Raw genomic sequence first — 23,092 nt, forward strand, 5'->3', positions numbered from 1 at the left:
AATGGACTATGGGCCATGGGCAGTTTTGTGATTGGAAGCCTGTTTCCAGTAGGGTTCTGCAGGGTTCAGTACTGGGCCGCTTGCTGTTGGATGTGTGTTCGACCGTGAAGAAGAAAGCTGTAGACTACAGGACAATATCAATGTACTGCTAAGGTGGCCTGAAAATTGACCAATGCAATTCAAACCAGAGAAATGTGAGGTCATGCATTTGGGGAAGAAAAATAAGACAAGGGAGTATACACTAAATGGTACAATTCTGAAAAGTGTAGAGGAATAGAGGGACCTCAGAGTGTATGTCGACAGATCCCTGAAGGTAGGAGGATAGGCAGAGAAGTGGTCAAGAAGGCATATGGGATACTTTGTTTAGTTGGTGGAGGCTTGGAGTAGAAGAGCAGGGAGGTTATGCTAGAACTGTACAAAATGCTAGTTAGACCATAGCTAGAGTAGTATGTCCAGTTCTGGTCACCATATTACAGGAAGGAGATGATTACACTAGAGGGTACAAAAGAGATTTATGAGGATATTGCCAGGAATGGAAAATTTTCGCTATGAGGAAAGATTTAATAGGCTGCCTTTGTTTAGTCGGAACAGAGGAGGCTCCGGGGAGATTTAATTGCGGAATATAAATTTATGGGCTACATTTTATTAGTGCACTGGACTTCACGGCGGGGTGCTTTGAGCTCAGTGGCATGCCCACACTTAGCGGCCACCACCGAGCCCCCGTGATATTACATGCAGGGGCTCATGAGCATCACTGCGATGCGGCAACGCCAACCCCCCACACCCCCCGCCCCTCACTGTATTACGTGGGGCGAGGTGGGCATCCGGCACAGTGAGGGACCTTTTGACAGCTGTGCAGCAGGTGCTGGGGCCCTATTTAACCGCACCAGCACCTGCTTCCTGACAACTGCCAAAGAAACACTTACCTCACTGTTGAAGAGTGGGGCTGCTGTCAATCTGGCAGGAAAGCAGAAAGTGCTGGAGAAACCCAGCAGGTCAGGCAGCATCTGTGGAGAGAGAAGCAGAGTTAACTTAACCAAGTTCACAGACCTGAAAGCTCTGCTTCTCTCTCCACAGATGCTGCCTGACCTGCTGAGCTTCCCCAGCACTTTCTGTTTTGTTGCTACAAACTTACCCTGCTGTGTCCCTGTGTCTTGTAGGTGTGCTGCACCTGGGTGAAGAATCTTAATTTCGCACATTCCAGCATGTGAAAATTAAATGTACTGTAAAATACACAACGGAAATAAACCATAATTGAAGAATATCTACATACTATGGGCTTCTAATCATCTGACAGTGAAAGCCACAGACTAATATGCATTTGAAATCTGTATTCATTTCTCTGCTAACTGTAATGTGAAATAGCACTCACAAAGAAATATCCCAGACTATATATATATATTGGGCTATCAATGACCAGAATATACCCTCCTCACTTGCTCTTACAACCTCCAGCAATACATCTGTCAACTATCATACTGAAAACCATGGAGATGATCGCCAAAGACAATCTCAGCCTCATTAGGGTTCTGATGAAAAGTCACTGAGCTGAAACGTTAACTCTGCTTCTCTCTCCACAGATGTTGCCAGACCTGCTGAGTATTTCCAGCATTTCATGTTTTTATTTCAGTCTCATTAGGCCGTCGATGGCCAGTTTCTCATCACTTCTGTTTCCCTTGGAATGACCATATTGAATGATGTTCATCAGTAAAGCAAGGAAGTTGCATGTAACCTCATGGTTAACATTGGAATAAGCGTTTTAGAAGAGGTGCCGGCAATTACACTGGAAGATGTGAAGAAAGAGTATTGATGCCATATTTATATGGTAAAAACATTGGTAAGGCTATCAACAGCCCGTCTCCATGCAAAGGTACCTTTCACTAAGTAAATCTGAGGGATTCTGACTCCTGTAATGATGGATGTAGCATCAGATTACACTAAACCAGTGCCAGTCACAGAAATGGGGACTTTTAGTAAGAACATCCTGCTCTATGTGGATCATGTAATCTACTATCTCTACAGCCACTTCTTTCACCACTCTGGCATGTAGATTAGCAGGTTCAGGGGATTTAGTCCCAACATTCAGTCCCATTAATAGTAATACTATTTTTTTTTCAGTTCCCAGTTCTCGCTAGTTTCTTGGTTCTCCAGTATTTCTGGGAGGTTTGTTATATCTTCCTCTATGAAGACAGACACAATGGTTGGCGGCAGGGAGCCCATAGAATCGCGACAGGTGGCAGGCTGTGGAAGGCCCGTCGCCAAGTGATCTTGCCGGGGATGGGATAAGGCTGACAATGACCTTCCTTCCCAGAGGCCAATTGAGGCCTTTAAGTGGCCTATTAACAGCCACTTAAGGGCCTCCTCGCGCCACCATGGGGGGTTCTACGCCGTGAGGGGAGGGCGCCTTGTAAAACTAGGCACCCTTCTTCAGGCCTGGGAGGTGGGGGCGGTGGGTCCGGGGGCACGGAAGGGCTGAGGTGTGGCTCCCCCCACCTTTTCGGCCCGGTGTCAGGAGCCCTGCCTCCTATACAAATTCCAGCCTAAAGTATTCGCTTAGTTTCTACACCATTTCCTTATTCCCCATTATAAGTTCTCCTGTCTCTGCCTCAAATGGGTTCACATTTGTCTTTGCTAAACTTTTCCGATTTACATACCGAGAAAGGTTTTTACAGTCCGTTTTTATGTTTATCACGAGTTTACTTTCATATTCTATTTTCCGTTCCTTTATCTGCTTCTGGGTCCTCCTTTGTTGAATTCTAAAATGCTCCCAGTCCTCAGGCTTGCTACTTTACTTGGCAACTTTATAAGCCTCTTCCTTTGATCTAATACAATCTTTAACTTTTCATGTTAGCCACGGTTGGATCACTTTTCCTGTTTGTTTTTTGTGCCTCAAAGGAATGTATATTTGTTGTAATAATTCTTTAATTGCTCACCATTGCCTACCATCATACCTTTTAGTATAGTTTCCCAATCTACACAGCCAACTTGCCCCTTATACCTTTATAGTTCCTTTTGTTTAGAATTAAGACCCTAGTTTCGGATCGAACTGCATCATTTTCAAACTGAATGTAAAATTCTATCATATTATGGTCACTTTTCCCTAAAGGCCCCTTTACAGTGAAATTATTAATTAACCCTTTCTCATTGCACAATGCTGGATATAAAATAACCCTTTCTCTAGTTGGTTCTTCAGCATTATGTTCGAGAAAACCATCTCGTATACATTGCAGGAATTTGTTCTCCACAGCAATAGAGCACATTAGGTTTACCCAGTCTATATGTAGATTGAAAGCCCCCATGATTACTGTATTACCCTTATTACATGCACCTTTAATATTACCACTACTGTTTGGTGGCCTATAAACAACTCCCACCAATCTTTGCTGGATTCACTCAGCAGGTCTGGCAGCATCTGTGGAAAGAGAAGCAGAGTTAACGTTTCGGGTCAGTGACCCTTCTTCGGAACTGGTTCCGAACCCAGTTCCGAAGAAGGGTCACTGACCCGAAACGTTAACTCTGCTTCTCTTTCCACAGATGCTGCCAGACCTGCTGAGTGAATCCAGCATTTCTTGTTTTTGTTTCAGATTTCCAGCATCCGCAGTATTTTGCTTTTATTATCCCACCAATCTTTGCTGCCCTTTGCTGCTCCTTAGCTCCATCCAAACCGATTCTACATCTTGAACTTCTGCTCTTAGATCCTCTCTCACTAATGTGCTTATCTCCACCCCACTTCCTTTTCCTTTTTGCCTATCCTTCGTAAATGTCGAACACCCGTGAATATTCGGTTCTCAGCTTCGGTCACCCTGCAGCCACCTCTCTGGAATGGTAAATAGATCATACCATTTACTTCTGTTTGTGCCATCAATTCATCTGCCTTGTTGCGAATGCTGCGTGCACTCAGATAGAGTGCCTTTAATTTTGCCTGTTTAACATTTTTCCATATTTTGACCCTATTTGATGCTGGCCTTTGTTTCCGCTGCCTTAAGAATTTGTTTGGTACTTTTTTTCCTATCATTGCCAGCTTTGTTTCTTGCTATCTGAAATTCCTCTCAAGTTCCTATCCCCCTGACAAGCTATTTTAGACCCTCCCCTACAGCACAAGCAAATCTCCCTGCGAGGATATTGGTCCCAGATCTGCTAAGGTGTAGTCCATCCTTCTTGCACAGGTTCCACTTGCCCCAGAACTGGTCCCAATGCCTCAGAAATGTAAAACCCTCCTACCTGCACCATCCCTCTCCAGCCACACGTTTATTTGCTATCATCCTCCTATCTCTGTACTCATGAGCATGTGGCACTGGGAGTAATCCTGAGATTACTGCCCTTGAAGTTCTGATTTTTAATCTCTATCCTAGCTATCTAAAATCTGCCTTCAGGACCTCATCCCTCTTTCTAACTATGTCATTGGTACTGATGTGGACCACAACCTCTGGCTTTTCACTCTCTCACATACAAATGCCCTGCAGTGTACATCCTTGATCCTAGCACTAGCGAAGCAACATACCATTCTGAAGTCACGTCTACAGCCACTGAAATGCCTGTCTGTTCCCCCTAAGTAGTGAATCCCTTATTACTATTGCTCTTCCACTCTTCTTCCTTCCATCCTGTGCAGCTGATCTACCTGCGGTGCCATGGACCATACAACACAGAAGAGCATTTGGCTTTTTGTGCCTATAGCAGCTCTTTGAAAGGACTATCCAGGTAGTCTCACTACCCTGTTCTTTCCACACAGCCCTACAAGTTTTCCTCTTCAAGTATTTATCCAATTCATTTATGAAACATATTATTCCATTTCGAGCTGTGCACTACCGATTGTAACAACTGCCTCATTTTATTAAAAAAAGTTTCCATCTGTGTCTTCTGGTTACCAACACTTCTGCCACAGTTTCTCCTATTACAAGATTTTGATCACCAAGAGAAAATCTCATCTTTGCCTTTTCTGCTCTGAGGAGAACAACCCCAGTTTTGTCTCTCCACATATCTGATATCTTTCATCCCTGGTATTCTGGTAAAGCATCTCCGCTGGAGTATTGTACAAGCCAGCTAGACACATGTCAGACTGGAGTGCCGACCGTGATCTCAGAGCAAATGTCAAGCCCAGACTCAGGGCAGAACTTACGCCTCGTGGCAGAAAATTTCTGGGAAAACTTGAATATATTTAGCTGATTTCTAATGTTTTTGCATGTTTGTGATGAATAATGCTGTTTATCTGGGAGTAACTGATTTGTTTCCATGTTGAACGCTTATTATTTTTCTGATTGGGAAGATATGAATTTATTTCTTTCTGAATATTGAAATTTTCTAAATATGATATTAGAGAAGTGAGGTCTAATTGTGACACAGACAGAATGATTCCAGATACCTGACACTGGAGGCACCGGGGAGGTCTGGAGGAACTGGGGAGGGTCTTGAGGCATTGGGGTCTCCCAAGGTTGGGAGCAGCAGCTGGAACAAGGCTGTCTAATTTCAGGTGTATGCTGGAGCATAGGGCAGGGGTATCTGAATTCAGAATCACAGGGCGATCCATGAGATTAAAAATTTTAACTGTTTATTCTAGAAGGTTTTAGCCGAGGAAATGGGCATGTAGCCCCTGTTTTTCAGACACACAGTGTATTCCCACATCTCCAAAATGGTGGGCATGAACCATGCATTTAATTCCAATGTGAGTAATGTTATCTGCCAGATCAGCTGTACGTGACACACCAGGCCACCTTGTCTCAAATTCCTCTTCGTATGTTAATGGAACACCACAAAAGCTTGTCGGCTCGGATCCGGCTACCTCTCAGATTGCAGGATGTGCAATCACACACCACTGCCTTATTCTCAGATACACCAAATTCCCCATCGCTCACCATCTCCGATCTCCCACACCACTCTCTTACTCTCAGACATATCACATTCCCCATAACTAACCATCTCTTATCCCACACCCTACTCCTGTACTCTAAACTAGGAAAGCAAAGAGAGGACATAAAAAAATAGTAGCCAATAAAATCAAGGAAAACCCAAAGATGTTTTCTAACTACATAAGGAGTAAGAGGACAAATAAGGAGAGAGTAGGGCCATTTAGAGACAAAAAAGTTAACTGATGTGCAGGGGCAGAAGATATGAGCATGGTTCTTAATGAATACTTTGTGTCCATTTTCACAAAAGAGAGCGACAAAGAATTTGTTGTAGTTTAGGCAGAGGACTGTGAGAAATTGGTTGGGATAAACATGGTGAGGGAGAAAATATTAAGATGTTTAGCATCCTTGAAAGTGATAAATCACTAGGCCCAGATATAATGTATCCAAGGTTGCATGGGAATCAAGGGAAGAAATAGTGGAGGCTCAAATCATCATTTTCCAATCTTGTCTGTCTATAGGTGTGGTGCTGGAGGATTGGAACACTACTGGCATTCAACCGTTGTTTAAAAAGGGAGGAAGGGCGAGCTCAAGTAATTATAGACCAGTCAGCCTAACTTTAATGATGGGCAAATTATTGGAAAATAGGCTGAGAGAAGGTATATCTCATCATTAAAAAGGCACAGATTAATCAAAGATAGTCAGCTTGGATTTGTTAAGGGAAGATCATGTCTGACTAACTTGACTGAACATTTGAGGAGGTAGCAAGCAGGGTTGATGAGGGTTGTGCATTTGAAATATTCTACATGGATTTTAGCAAGACCTTTGACAGGTCCCAGATTGCAGATTGATCAGTAAATTAGAAGTGCATGGGATCCAAGGGAAAGTGGCAAGGTGGTTCCAAAATTGGCTCCATGGCAGGAAGCAAAGGACTATGGTCCACAGGCATTTTTTGTTTGACTCGAAGGTTGTTTCTAGTGGGGTTCTGCAGGGCTCAGTACTGGATCTCTTACTGTTCATGGTATATATAAATGATTTAGAATTAAATGCAAGGGGGCATGATTAATACATTTTACGATGATAAGAAAATTGAATGTGTGGTTGATCATGAGGAAGAAAGCTGTAGACTGGAGGACGGTATCAATGGACTGCTGATGTGGGCAGAAAAGTGTCTTAATAGATTTCCAGCCAGAAAAAGTGTGAGGTTATGCAGTTGTGAAGGCAAACAAGACAAGGGAATACACAATAATGGAATGATTCTGAAAAAGTGTAGTGGAACAGAGGGACCTTGGAATGTACATCTACAGATCCCTGAAGGTAGCAGGGCAGGTAGATAACGTGATCAAGAAGACATATAGGGGAAGAGCAGGAGGTTATGTTAAAACTGTATAAACACTAGTGAACCTGCAACTAGAGTACTGCGTCCAAATTACAGGAAGGATGTGATCACACTAGAGAGGGTTCAAATGAGATTTACTGGGTTGTTGCCAGGAAATGGAAAATTTAAGCTATGAGGAAAGATTAGATAGGTTGGCTTTGTTATCTTTTGAATAGAGGAGGCTGAGGGGAGTGTCATAGGGATCGTTAGGTGAATGAGATCATTCATCCTCTTACCCCACTGGACCCAGTCTCGGTCAATGTGCCTCAATGTGACAGTTGATGAGTTGCATCCACCTATTTAATTTCAGAGGTTTTCTTTCTTGCCAGCATTTGTTTCAAGCCAGCAATCCGTAACCTTTTCTCACACATACTTTTCATAGAGTCTACATTATTCCACAATAAACAAATATCTGCATAACATTCAATGGGTATACTATCTTCAGTGCACCCATTGTGCAGAATCTAACTTTAAAATATTTGACAAATGGAATCCCATATCCACTGCCTTCACAAGACCCAGTATTTCAGCAGCCAAAGTTCTTTACAACAATTTTTTTTTCTTAGCTTTCCAAGCTAAAGGACATTTCCCATTTTCAGGCATAAGAACCAGCTGGGCTAGAATACTCATCAGGAAGTTTAGCATGTCAAGCATCACTATAAATAACTAATTTCATGTCCTCTGGGTCACATAAGAATGGGAACGTAAGTATGGATTTCTCACAATTAATTTTTTCAGGTTTTATTTAGCCTTAAAATATTCCAGACTTTAGGGTGTTTCATCATAGTACTTAGCACTAACACATTAAAACTAGCATCTGGTCTCGTCAGACTGCCCAACCAGTCCAACTGACCAAGCAAACTTGGCAACTGCTCTATCCCTTTACATATAGCATATTTCTGTGATGACCTAGTATGATTAACCATGATGGGGGTAATACACTCTAAGGAGGTTTGTTGCTTTAAAGTTATTCCAGACCTACTCTGCTTAATATCTAAACCGATATATTTCAAAGCACAAAAGTCTGACCTCAATTTTAAATTCGAACATGCAAAATTGCAGGGGGTGGGGGCGGGGGCGGGGGTGGGGGGGAGGTGATGGGGACGGCATCCCCCACCTGCCACACAAATTTTATGCCCTCACCCCCACCTCCAGCCTGCTCCCACGGGTAGGTGCTAGGGGCGGGGTGGGGTGGGGGGGGGGGGGGGGGGGTTGATGGCATAAAATTATGCCCAACCTATTTTCAGCAAAACAGGCCTCACTGAAAAATACCACACCCTGAAAGCATCATCCAGGCCATCAATGCATTTGTTTAGTTTCCGTAGGTTTCTATCAGCATCTGCTGCCTCTTTAGGCACTTTCAGAAACATTTATCTCTTAAGAGTATCATCCTGCAGAAATGTGGCTTTTATGTCTATTGATTGGCACTCCAATGAATATGCAGCCTTTAGCAGTGAAACGATTTTCAATATTACTTTTCCAACTGCAGGAGAGTCCACTCTAACATCTGCATCCCCCAGTAATTTCCTTTAGAAACTAACCTCACTTTAGCCTTCTAAGTCCCACTGCAAGGACTTTTGCAGTCCAAATCCACATTTGTGACAAAGCCAGTTGCCCCTTATCTGACACCTCAGAGTAATGGGTGGCGCAGTGGTTAGCACTGCAGCCTCACAGCTGAAGCGACCTGGGTTTAGTTCTGGGTACTGCCTGTGCGGAGTTTGCAAGTTCTCCCTGTGACTGTGTGGGTTTCTGCCGGGTGCTCCAGTTTCCTCCCACAGCCAAAGACTTGCAGGTTGAAAGGTAAATTGGCCATTGTAAATTGGCCCTAGTGTAGGTAGGTGATAGGAGAATGATGGGGATGTGGTAGGGAATATGGGATTAATGTAGGATTAGTATAAATGGGTGGTTAATGGTCGGCACAGACTCGGTGAACTGAAGGGCCTGTTTCAGTGCTGTATCTCTAAATAAAAAAGTAAGATAAAAATAAATCCTATTCTCTGTCAAACTCCATTCTTTTGCCTCTCTTATTAGGTTATCCTCAAGTTTATTGGCAGCCACGAAACCTTCATGATAATGAGGACTTCTGCTTCCATTTCAAGGTTGTTCAGTAGCCTTTATTTCATTGTCTAATCCAGTCAAGCTACGGCCTCGACTTGTAGTTTTATGTCTGTTGGGACTACTGCAAGATCTCTCTTTTGCACTATTGGAGGGTTTTCCCCTGTACATGAATGATTTATGGCACAGGAGTGACTTTTTAACCCATTATCTTTACTTGCACTGGGCATTTTCAGAGATAATGCCGTCCACCAAAGCTACTAAGTATCATCACCTCAATCCATGACAATATGAAAGGCGCAATTCAGCATAGTGGTGCCTCATAATACCCCTTTCCTATCCTGAATGACATGAAACAGGGCTGTGTTCTTGCACCTACACTGTTTGGGATCTTCTTCTCACTGCTGCTCTCACATGAGTTCAAGTCTTCAGAAGAAGGAATTTTCCTCCACACAAGATCAGATGGCAGGTTGTTCAACCTTGCCCGTCTAAGAGCGAAGACCAAAGTACGGAAGGTCCTCATTTTTTTTTTATTCATTCATGGGATGTAGGCGTCACTGGCCCAGGCCAGCATTTATTGACCATCCCTAATTGCCCTTGAGAAGGTGATGGTGGGCTGCCTTCTTGAACCGCTGCAGTCCATGTGGGGTAGGTACACCCACAGTGCTGTTAGGAAGGGAGTTCCAGGATTTTGACCCAGCGACAGTGAAGGAACGGAGATATAATTCCAAGTCAGGATGGTGTGTGACTTGAACGGGAACTTGTAGGTGGTGGTGTTCCCATGTATTTGCTCCCCTTGTCCTTCTAGTTGGTAGAGGTCGCGGGTTTGGAAGGTGCTGTCAAAGGAGCCTTGGTGCATTGCTGCAGTGCATCTTGTAGATGGTACACACTGCTGCCACTGTGTGTCAGTGGTGGAGGGAGTGAATGTTTGCAGATGGGGTGCCAATCAAGCGGGCTGCTTTGTTCAGGATGGTGTCAAGCTTCTTGAGTGTTGTTCAAGCAGCACCCATGCAGGCAAGTGGAGAGTATTCCATCAGACTCCTGACTTGTGCCTTGTAGATGGTGGACAGGCTTTGGGGAGTCAGGAGGTGAGTTACTCACCTCAGGATTCCTAGCCTCTGACCTGCGCTTGTAGCCACGGTATTTATATGGCTACTCCAGTTCAGTTTCTGGTCAATGGTAGCCCCTAGGATGTTGATAGTGGGGGATTCAGTGATGGTATTGCTGTTGAATGTCAAGGGGAGATGGTTAGATTCTCTCTTGTTGGAGATGGTCATTGCCTGGCACTTGTGTGGCGCGAATGTTACTTGCCACTTATCAGCCCAAGCCTGGATATTATCCAGGTCTTGCTACATTTCTAAACGGACTGCTTCAGTATCTGAGGAGTCACGAATGGTGCTGAACATTGTGCAATCATCAGCGAACATCCCCACTTCTGACCTTATGATTGAAGAAAGGTCATTGATGAAGCAGTTGAAGATAGTTGGGCCGAGGACACTACCCTGAGGAACTCCTGCAGTGATGTCCTGGAACTCAGATGATTGGTACCTCCAACAACCACAACCATCTTCCTTTGCGCTAGGTATGACTCCAGCCAGTGGAGGGTTTTCCCCTTGATTCCCATTGACCTCAGTTTTGCTCGGGCTCCTTGATGCCATACTCGGTCAAATGCTGCCTTGATATCAAGGGCAGTCACTCTCACCTCACCTTTTGAATTCAGCTCTTTTGTCCATGTTTGAACCAAGGCTGTAATGAGGTCAGGAGCTGAGTGGCCCTGGCGGAACCCAAACTAAGTGTCACTGAGCAGGTTATTGCTAAGCAAGTGCCACTTGATAGCACTGTTGATGACACCTTCCATCACTTTACTGATGATTGAGAGTAGGCTGATGGGGAAGTAATTGTCTGGGTTGGACTTGTCCTGCTTTTTGTGTACAGGACATACCTGGGCAATTTTCCACATTGCAGGGTAGATGCCAGCGTTGTAGCTGTACTGGAACAGCTTGGCTCGGGGCGCGGCAAGTTCTGGAGCACAGGTCTTCAGTACTATTGCCGGAATATTGGCAAGGCCCATAACTTTTGTAGTATCCAGTGCCTTTAGTCGTTTCTTGATATCATGCGGAATGAATCGAATTGGCTGAAGTCTGGCATCTGTGATGCTGGGGACTTCAGGAGGAGGCCGAGATGGATCTTCAACTGTGCACTTCTGGCTGAAGATTGTGATGTGCTGGGCTCCCCCATCATTCAGGATGGGGATATTTGTGGAGCCACCTCCTCTAGTTAGTTGTTTAATTGTCCACCACCATTCACGGCTGGATGTGGCAGGACTGCAGAGCTTAGATCTGATCCATTGGATATGGGATAGCTTAGCTCTGTCTATCGCATGCTGCTTGCGCAGTTTGGCATGCAAGTAGTCCTGGGCTGTAGCTTCACCAGGTTGACACCTCATTTTGAGGTATGCCTGGTGCTGCTCCTTGCATGCCCACCTGCACTCTTCATTGAACCAGGGTTGGTCTCCTGGCTTGATGGTCATGGTAGAGTGGGGGATATGCCAGCCCTTGAGGATACAGATTGTGGTTGAGTACAATTCTGCTGCTGCTGTTTGCCCACAGCGCCTCATGGATGCCCAGTTTTGCATTGCTAGATCTGTTCGAAATCTATCCCATTTAGCACGGTGATCGTGCCACACAACATGATGGACGATATCCTCAATGTGAAAGCAAGACTTCGTCTCCACAAGGACTATGCGGTGGTTACTCCTCCCAATACAGTCATGGACAGAAGCATCTGTGGCAGACAGATTGGTGAGGACGAAGTCAAGTATGTTTTTCCCTTGTGTTGGTTCCCCCACCACCTGCCGCAGACCCAGTCTAGCAGCTGTGTCCTTTAGGACTCGGCCAGCTCGGTCAGTAGTGGTGTTACTGAGCCACTCTTGGTGATGGACATTGAAGTCCCCCACCCAGAGTACATTTTGTGCCCTTGCCAGCCTCAGTGCTTCCTCCATGTGGTGTTCAACATGGAGGAGTACTGAGTCATCAGCTGAGGGAGGACGGTAGGTGGTAATCAGTAGGAGGTTAGCTTGCCCATGTTTGACCTGATGCCATGAGACTTCATGGGGTCTGGAGTCGATGTTGAGGACTCCCAGGGCAACCACCTCCCTACTGTATACCACTGTGCCACCACCTCTGGTGGGTCTGTCCTGCCGGTGGGACAGGACATACCTGGGGATGGTGATGGCATTGTCTGGGACATTGCCTGTAAGGTATGATTCAGTGAGTATGACTATGTCAGGCTGTTGCTTGGCTAGTCTGTGGGACAGCTCTTCCAACTTTGGCACAAGCCCCCACATGTTAGTAAGGAGGACATTGCAGGGTCGACAGGGCTGGGTCTGCCGTTGTCACTTCCGTTGCCTAGGTCGATGCCGAGTGGTCTGCCCGGTTTCATTCCTTTTTATTGACTTCATAGCGGTTTTGGTACAACTGAGTGATTTGCTAGGCCATTTCAGAGGGCATGTAAGATTTAACCACATTGCTGTGGGTCTGGAGTCACATGTAGACCAGAACACGTACGGGCAGCAGATTTCCTTCCCTAAAGGACATTAGTGAACCAGATGCATTTTTACAACAATCGACAATGGTTTCATGGCCATCATTAGACTAGCTTTTAATTCAGATTTATTAATTAAATTCACATTCCACCTTCTGCTGTGGTGAGATTCGAACCCATGTCCCCAGAGAAATACCCTGGGTCTCTGGGTTACTAGTCCAGTGATAATACCACTATGCCACTGCCTACCATCAGTGAACGCCTATTTGCTGATGATGCTGCATTAACATCCCTCACAAAAGTGTGTCTGCAGAAACTCATCGACAGGATTGTCGCTGCCTGCAATGAATTTGACCTAACCATCAGCCTCAAGAAAACAAACATCGTGGGACAGGACATCAGAAATGCTCCATCCATCAATATTGGTGACCACGCTCTGGAAGTGCTTCAAGAGTTCACCTACCAAGCCTCAGCTATCACTAGTAACCTCTCTCCCATGCAAAAATCAACAAGTGCATGGGAAAGGAATCTGCTGCTATGTCCAGACTGGCTAAGAGGGTGTGGGAAAATGGCGCGATGGCACGGAACACAAAAGTCCGAGTGTATCAAGCCTGTGTCCTCAGTACCTTGGTCTATGGCAGCAAGGCCTGGACAAGTATGTCAGCCAAGAGTGAGGTCTCAACTCATTCCATCTTAGCTCCCTCTGGAGAATCCTTGGCATCAGGTGGCAGGACAGTATCCCCAATGTAGAAGTGCTAGAGGCGGCCAACATCCCCAGCATATACACCCTACTGAGCCAGCGGCGCTTGAGATGGCTTGGCCATGTGAGCCACATGTAAGATGGCAGGATCCCCAAGGACGCATTGTCCAGCAAGCTCGTCACTGGTATCAGACACCCCGGCTGTCTTTGTCTCCACTTTAAAGACATCTGCAAATGCGACATGAAGTCCTGTGACATTGACCACAAGTCATGGGAGTCAGTTGCCAGTGATCGCCAGAGCTGGCAGACAGCCATAAAGGCGGGGCTAAAGAGTGGCGACTCAAAGATAGCAGTTGGCAGGAAAAAAGACAGAAGCGCAAGGAGAGAGCCAACTGTGCAACAGACCCGACAACCAATTTTATCTGCAGCACCTGTGGAAGAGTCTGTCACTCTAGAATTGGTCTTTATAGCTACTCCAGGCGCTGCTTCACAAACCGCTGACCACCTCCACTCGCTTACCCATTGTCACTCACGAGAAGGAGGCCAAAGAAGAAGTACTGGGCTTTTTTACTCACGACTCTTTCACCCCATTCTGCTAACCCATGGATCTCATTGTTGAATCCCCCATTATCAGCATCCTGGGGGTTACCATTGACCAGAAACTGCACTGGAGTAGTCATACAAATACTGTGGCTCAGGAGCAGGTCAGAGGCTGGGAATTCTAAGGTGAGTAACTCATCTCCTGACCTCCCCATAACCTGTCCACCATCTGCAAGGCACAAGTCAGGAATGGGATGGAATACTCTCCACTTTCCTGGATGAGGGCGGCTCTAACTACACTCAAGAAGCTTGACACCATCCAGGGCAAAGCAGCCTGCTTGATCAGCACCCCATATACCACCTTCAGCATTCACTCCCTCCACCATGGTGCACTGTGGCAGCAGTGTGCATGATATACAAGATGCACTGCAGCAACTCACCAAGGTTCGTTTGACAGCACCTTCCAAACCCATGACCTCTACCCCCTAGAAGGACAAGGGCAGCAGATGCATGGGAACATTGGCAAGTTTCCCTCCAAGCCACACACCATCCTGACTTGGAACTGGATCACTGCTCTTTCACCATCAGGGGATCAAAGTCCTGGAACTCCCTTCCTAACAGCACTGCGGATGTACCTACACCACAAGGTACAGCACAACAGCAGTTCAAGAAGGCAGATCACCATCACCTTCTCGAGGACAATTAGGGATGGGAAACAAATGTTAGCCTTTCCAGCGATGCTTATACCCCATGAAATAATAAAATAAAGGTCATCAGGTCTGGGGATTTGACAGCCTTTAGTCCCTTAATTTTTTCCAATACTTTTTGTCTGCTCATATTACTTTAAGTTCCTCAAACTTATTAGTCTCTTGGTTGCCCTTTATTTCGGGTATGTAATTTTTGTCTTCCACTGTGAAGACAAATGCAAAATATTTGTTCAAAGTCTCTGCCATTTCCTCATTCCCAACGATAATTTCTCCTGTCTCTGCCTCTAAGGACAAACGTTTAAGTTAGCTACTATCCTCCTTTTTATACACTTGTAAAAGCTTTTGCAATCTAATTTTATATTCTTGGCTAGTTTGCTCTCATATTCCTTTTGTTTTGCCTTTTTATCAACTTTTTGGGCTCCCTTTGCTGGTTACTAAAACACTCCCAATTCCTAGGCTTACTACTATTCTATGTAACATTATGCTATAACAGCTACTTATATTAGAGCCAATGTTCCCACTAAGCTCTGCATGCTCGCAGTCACACAACAGCCTGGAAGGCACCATGCAGCTCTGGATCCATGTTAAATGTCTCCTGTGCATGGCTGTGAATAAAATATTAAAGGTGCCATGCATTAAGAAAACTGACCTCACACAACAACAATGTTTTAAAGGGACCAATGATTCGATCTTCTGTCTTTTGGGAAATTGAGAGACCAGTCGCTTCTATTTTTAGCTCCCTCTTCCTTTCATCACTCACCCACAGGTTGTTTGCCTGGTAGACAGCACAGAGCAATGTTACAACTTTGGGGTGATCACATGAACCCAGAATATCAATTTCCACCATGAAATCTTCCAGCTCCTCCTCATCCAAAGAACTTATCTCCTTGGCAACAGCCACAAACTCCTTCTGGGCCTTTAAAGCAGAACATAAATTAAAAGAAACGACACAACACATGTTGCAACATAATACATCAGAGTACAAAAAGAAACCTCTGTATCACATTACTTTTGAAATCATAACGTCATTGAAGTCAAAAACAAAAAGATAATTTATTGATCATTTGTATATAATTCCCTGCCAATTCCCTCCCCCCTCCCCCCCCCCCCCCCCCATTTTGTTCTGACTCATGCGAGTTATGGTTCACTGATATTGGTAGCCCATGGTTAGTCTCTTCTGTTCTGCATCTCACGCCAGGCTACTCACCATGAGAGGCACTACAGCTCCATTTACCTGCCTTTGCTTCTTATATAACAAAATCTATCCATTCAATGGACTGAGCTTCAACAGCCTGAAATCTTTTGACCTCCACAAATTTATGCTTATTCCAAACTCTGCTGCTTATATCCTAATTCGCATTCACCCATTACCTGAGCTCTCTGACCTACATTGGTTCCTGGATAAGCAAAACCTCTATTCTAAAATTCTCACCTTTGTTTTCACCTCCTTCCCTGACCTCACCCCTCCCTATCTCTGTAATCTACTCCAGCCCCACAACCCTCCGAGATATCTGCACTCATCTAATTCTGGTCTCCTGTGTATCCCTGATTTAATCACTCAACTATTGCTCGTAATACCTTTAGCTGTCAAGGCCCAAAGCTCTGCAATTCCCTCCCTAAAGCTCTCTGCATCTCTACATCTCCATCCACTTTTAAGATGGTCCTTAAAAACTGCCTCTTTGACCGAGCTTTTGGTCATCTGTCCTACGATGTGGCTATCCTCTCATGTGGCTTGGTGTGAAATTTGTTTAATAACCCAGGTGTGAAGCATCTTGAGATATGTTACTACTTTAAAGGTTGTATGTAAATGCAAGTTGTTGTTGTTGTTTAATCTGCCTATCTATTTTAATCGGAGTAATCAATTGGTGCATTTTAATTTACATGTTTCAAAAGTTAAAAAAAAGTAGCATGAGCTTATTTCCACTAACTATTGTCAATCAGGGCAGCAGGGAACTGACCAGTTCCCAGTCCTGCTCGTGGTTTAACTGCTGGAGTGTGAATAAGAACAGCTCTGGGCAGAACCGTCTCTGATTCTCCCTCCCTCCCTGCAAGACAGCACACAGGCTCAACTCTCAGCCGGCACAGTGGCGCAGTGGTTAGCACCGCAGCCTCACAGCTCCAGCGACCCGGGTTCAATTCTGGGTACTGCCTGTGTGGAGTTTGCAAGTTTTCCCTGTGTCTGCGTGGGTTTCCTCCGGGTGCTCTGGTTTCCTCCCACATGCCAAAGACTTGCGGGTTGGTAGGTAAATTGGCCATTACAAATTGTCCCTAGTATAGGTAGCTAATAGGGATAGGTGGGGATGTGGTAGGAATATGGAATTAGTGTAGGATTAGTATATAAATGGGTGGTTGATGGCCGGCACAGACTCGGTGGGCCGAAGGGCCTGTTTCAGTGCTGTATCTCTAAACTAAAAAAAAAATCTGACCGGAAGCGAAATGGGCAAACTTTGGTCTTGAGATAGGAGTATTAATTTATATCATTATCATCTCCCTTACTAAATTGAAGCTAAATAAAATTGTTACAGAATCTCACAGTATGATAGTATAATACAGCACAGAAGGAGGCCATTATCTGGTCATTTATTTAAAATACTGCTTGTGGGACCTGGCTTTGGAGAAATAAGACATCATTTCGTACATTCTAATAATGACTACACTTCAATAGTATTTCATTGGTTGTAAAACGCTTTAGGACCTCCTGAGATCATGAGAGGAGCTATGAAAATATCAATCTTTATTTTCTTTGTCTGCTGGAAATTAGCTATCTCCTACACTGAAGCTGCTGGGGCCACATCCTTAGTAGCATTATTGGGCAGGGTTAGTAATGTAACACCTGCTCCTTAATATTTATTTAATGAACAGATTCATAGATTCTCATGGCAGTGTTATATTTGACAGGTCATGATCAGTTAAGGACAGTACACTGAGTTGTATATGCAAGAAATATGTCTATATACAGATAAGTGGTATTGCCCATCGGGGTGCACGAATTTACACCTCATCAGGCAGTTTGCAGTCTCCACTTGTTCGAAAACTCACTGTTGCCGAAAATTCTGATGGACAATTATTATGTAACATCAGGTGACTTGCTTTGCATCTATTGAGGTAGATGCGATCTGGAAATAAACTTTGGGAGAGATGTAAAACAGACTGCTGACTCGCGATCACCCATTTTACACTGTTACACTTTACCCAACACAATTTATCACGTAATCCTTGCGTGTGATATACTACTACACCAGCAGGTGGAATTGTTGCACCACATATAGTTCATGCTCACTGGAATGTGGAAATTGGAAATTCAGAAGTAACTATTTTACCCAGAGAGTGGTTAGAATATACAATTCAGTGCCACATGGAGTAGTTGAGGCAATCAGTACAGGTGCATTTAAGGGGAATCTGGATAAGCATAGGAGAGAAAAAGGAATAGAAGGATATGTTGATGGGGTTAGATGAAAAGGATAGAAGGACGGTTGTATGGAACACCAGAAGGGACCTGTCGGCATGTTTCTGTGCTGTAAATGTATGTTATACTTTCTCATCATACTACACAGATATTAGTACTAACTTTTGTATTGGTATTGATTTAATCATTATTTCTCATTAGATGTTCAAAGTTTTCTGCTGCATCATGCCCAAATTATGGCTATGGTTTCTATCCTTTCTCCTTTACTGTAGTTCTCTATGCTAACTATAGGATATAATAGCACTTTTGTCATAGTCGGGGGAGATGTCAGGGGAGAACATATACTGCAATTGTAATGGATACAGGGTAGAAAGCCGGCAGTAAGTCTGTAGTTATAGTTTGGTGTAGAAGCAGTTAATACTTATCTATTACAAGGTGGATAAGCAAAGAATAGTGAAAGTTAGTGGGTTGGAGAAGAGTTAGTCGATGAGGTAGGCAGTTGGATTGATGGGCAGGAGGTAGGTACTGACCCAGGAAAAGCAGGTAGACCTCTGAATCTAGTGTGCAATGAAATATGGAAAAGTCTGGTCTAAACACAGAAAGACATCCAACAATTAATTGTACCTAATGAATTATAACAAATGCATTTCTATACTAAGTATAGATATGCAGCAGGGGTGGGGGTGGGGTACACACCTGAGGGACTGAGATCCGTATTTCAAGGAGCCTTGCAGCTACATGCTTAGAGATTCACAGCAGCGGACGTTTCTATGTGTCGAGTTCTGGATGTCTCTGGGAGCCCAGGTGGGGTTCCCTTTTTTGAGTAGATTGTCCAAATATGTAAATGTCTGTTACGGAAATACCAAAGAGCTAAGTGTTAATTAGTCCACTCTCTGGGGATATTTCCGTGCTGTAGCGCTAGTACTGTAGGTAATTAGTCGTCTCCAAGGTGGCCAAAACAGGGTCTTGAGCTGCAATCCCTGGTTCGCCCACCTTTAGCACAAGACACCATCTTGGTAAAGGAGTCTTAGCAGGTGCAAGGAACAGCCATCCCAGGGATGATTGCGGCTCTGATGACCAATTAAATTGGGTCCAATGCTCATTAAAGAGGCTGCATGCCAATTTGCTGGCTAACGTGGCAATCACCAACCTCTCGTAACAGCGGCCAGCTGAACAGATGTGAAAGGAGTCGTTCATGAAGATTGTGAGTGCTAATGGATCCATGCTCAGGTTTCACTGTTCACATGCTACTGGTGACCAACTGACTACACTGTGTTTGAAGAGCGCCTTGGACACAATTTGGGAAACTTTCGGGAACACTTCGTCAAGACTTCACCCAACACTCTAGCAATACTTTTCCCCTCAAATTCTCCGAGGATTTCGAAAAAGAGACACAACCTTCTAAGAGTAATTCGAAGAAAGGGAGTGGCTGATCATGGGAATCTTGCTAGTTAGCCCCCTTGGTCTCGAGGAGCAGCTCAGGCCAGGGAGAGCACACCGCCAGCTGCTGCAGGAGATAGGGAGAAAAGCAATAGGATCAACAGGAGGCCCTATCCACCCACAGTAATTTGAGCACACTACTCCTAGATTCAAATAATCCAAGACTCGTGAGGGAGAATGTGCTTTACCAAGGAGGTCATTACAGAGATCTGTGGCCTCGGGGAGGAAACACTCAGATCTTGTAGCACAGCCAGGAGTGCATTGCCTGTGGCACTCAAGGTCACAGTAGCATTTCATTTTTATGCTACTTCCAGGCTATCATAGATGACATCAGTCACATCTCATAATCCTCTATGCACTTCTGCGTAAATATGGTCTCTGCAGCTCTATTCCGTCAGAAATGACAATGTATTATTCCCTGGTTCCAGGGAATATCAGAGGCAGAGAGCTCTGGGATGCAACCGGATTGCAAGATTTCCCCATGGTCCAAACAGCCATTGAATACACACATGTGACCATTCAAGCCCTTCATCTGAACTTGGAAATGTTCGTGAATAGGAAGAGCTTCCATTCTCTTAGTGAGTTTTTATGGGACCACTCTCAGTGCATCATGCAGGTGAATGTCTGCTAAAATGCATTCATAGTGAGACAATCATCCATCTGTCATGCCGATTCCACCAGCCAAAAATGAGGCAAATTAATTTTAAAGTTTTGCTGAAGTGAGGAAATGACTTGTTTAACGGATCAGCCGTGGCTGAAAAAAAACATTTACATACTAACAGATAGTGCTGTGGAGACAAAGGACCCATTCCCTGACAGATTGAACCCACAATGGACTTTGATCAGCAGACATTGAAGGTGATGAAGCTCACATACCAGGATGACTGCTAAGATGGCAGAATCCACAAACAGGTGTGGTCAAACATGACTATCCTGCTGGGCAACCTGAGTTTTTTTTCAACTGGACAGAGCGTTTGAGAGAGAAAGACTGTTTGCTCCTGGACTGAAAATATCTCTCCTGTCTGCTCCCATCTCTTTCTCACAAGCCTCTGGACCCACTGAGGACACATGAACCTCAAGAGAGAAAAGTCTCCTGCATCGAACAAGGTTTAAGAAGAATACTGGGCCCCAACATAAAGCAAGATCTACCTACAATCATAGACTCTACAGCGACCTCGAAGAACAGTAACCAAAACCATCTTCAGATATTGCCTCAAACTTTTCCACTTTATTTCTTCTGCTCGTTTCTGTCTTGATCAGCATGTGTGTATTGTGTATGAATGCTAGCGTGGATGCATTGTGTATCCACAGGCGTTAACCGAATTAGAGTTTAAGTTCAATAAATTTCAACCTTTCTTCTTTTAACCCACGAAAACCTGTTTGGCTGGTTTCTTTGTTTTATACTTTGAAAGCAGTGAACAAGGATGCCCTAAGAAGGAGCTAAAGAAACAGTGTGTTAAAAAAACACAAATAAAAGCAAAATACTGCAGTTGGTGGAAATATGAAATATAAACAAACAAAAAAAATGCCGGACCTGAAATGTTAACTCTGCTTCTGTCTCCACAGATGCTGTCAGACCTGCTGAGTATTTCCAGCATTTTTTTGTTTTGATTTATGTTAAAACAAAACTAAACCCTGTTACAGTAAGACAGGGTGTAGGCTAAGAGGAACCCTAGACCTCTTTCTCACCTGATCATAACAGAAATTTTGGGGCTCCATCCTGGGTTTTACCCACAGACAAATGAGAAATTGGAAGTGGGAAGCCAAATTGTTCCCAATGAAAAAAGACCAAGATTTTGATACAGGTTTGCTTGCGGTTGTGTGTGCTTGAATACTAACATGTCTACCACTGAAGCTAGTAGCTCCCCAAGGCGAGGTGAAGTCAGGCTGGGATAAGTTAAAAGCACTGTCTATGGCGGAGCTGAGAAAAATGGCTTTGCAGCGTGGGATCTCTGTACATGGCAAGGCTAGCAAGTCTGAACTCCTAAGACACGTGGCCAACCATTTTTCCCTTTAATCTGAAGAAGCAGAAGTCGGGTTAGGAGAAGACTCGGACAGGGTATTGTGAGCAAAGATACCATTGGAACAGAGGAAACTTGAATTTGAGGAAAGGAAAAAAAGAAAGATAGGCAGGGGAGAGAGAGAAAGGCAGGAGAGGGAGAAAGGAAGAGTCTTCCAGAAGGAACGTGAAGACAAAGAGAGGGAGGAGAACGAGAGAGAAAGAACCTTCCAGAAAGAATGTGAAGAAAGAGAACTAAGGCAGCTTGAGTAAACGAGGGAGCAACAGAGTAAGCCGAGTGAAAGCATGGCCAATATGGAGGAGTGTAATTCAGGGCTGGGTACAGAATTGTGAAAACTATCTGAACTAATCTCAAAATTCAATGAGGAAGATGTGGAAGAGATTTTGTGCCTTTTGAGAAACTGGCAAGGCAGCTAAAATGGCCAGCTGAGACCTGGCCTCTTTTATTACAAAGTCAGCTAACCAGAAAAAGCCATGAGATTTATTAACAGTTGTCAGGTGAGAGTTCATCAGATTATGAACTGACAAAAAATGCTATTCCCAGAGCATATGAATTAGTACCCAAAGCCTATCGCCAAAAGTTTAGAACCCTCAAGAAGCAAGCTAATCAAACTTATCTGGAGTGTGAAAGAAGTAAGCAGCTGGCTTTTGATCAGTGGCTGAGGGCTCTTAAAGTACAGCTCAGCGATGAGAATCTCAGAGAAGTAATTCTATTCGATGAATTTAGAAACTGTCTCCCATTCTCCATCAAGACACATGTAGAGGAGCAGCAGGTTCAGACAGCTCGGCAAGCGGCCTTTCTGGCTGATGAGTTTACTTTAATCTATAAGTCGGTTTTCATGGGAAAATCTTTCCTAGTCACCCCCACAAATCCGAAAAGGACAAAGGGTGGGAAGGTGATAGGAGCCCAAGCAGTCCTGGGAGATAAGGAAAAGCAGGAGGCACGGGGGTGGGGAGGGGTGGGGTGGGTCCTCCTCTAGCCAAGAAGGAAGGTGCTGTGAGCAGGAGTGAGACCCAGAGACCTGTGTGCTTCCATTGTAATAAGGCAGGTCATCTAAAAGCTGCCTGCTGGAAATTAAACAGAAAACCTGTAGGGTTAATCAGGGCAGATCCGCTCAATGAAGAAGGAATCCTGGAGGAGAGCACAGCAGAACAAGCTGCAGCTTTAACTGCAGTAAGAGTGCAGCCCAGGAAGCTTACTACTGCAAGTGCAGGGAAAGTTAATAGGATTCCTGAAGGCTATCTGGGTTTGTGTTTGAAGTGAAAGTAACTCCAGATACCTCGTGTGGGACAAGCAAGCCCATATTAATTCTTCGGGACACAATGGCCACTAGATCCCTTTTACTGGGAAAAGGCCTGATGTTTCCCACACAGAGTGCAGTGAACAACAGAATGGTGGTGTTGGAGGGCAGTGTATGCCTGGACCTGTACACCAGGTGCACCTGGAATGTGACCTATTTTCG

This window comes from Heterodontus francisci, chromosome 17 (assembly GCF_036365525.1).
Source record: "Heterodontus francisci isolate sHetFra1 chromosome 17, sHetFra1.hap1, whole genome shotgun sequence".
Taxonomy (NCBI): domain Eukaryota; kingdom Metazoa; phylum Chordata; class Chondrichthyes; order Heterodontiformes; family Heterodontidae; genus Heterodontus; species Heterodontus francisci.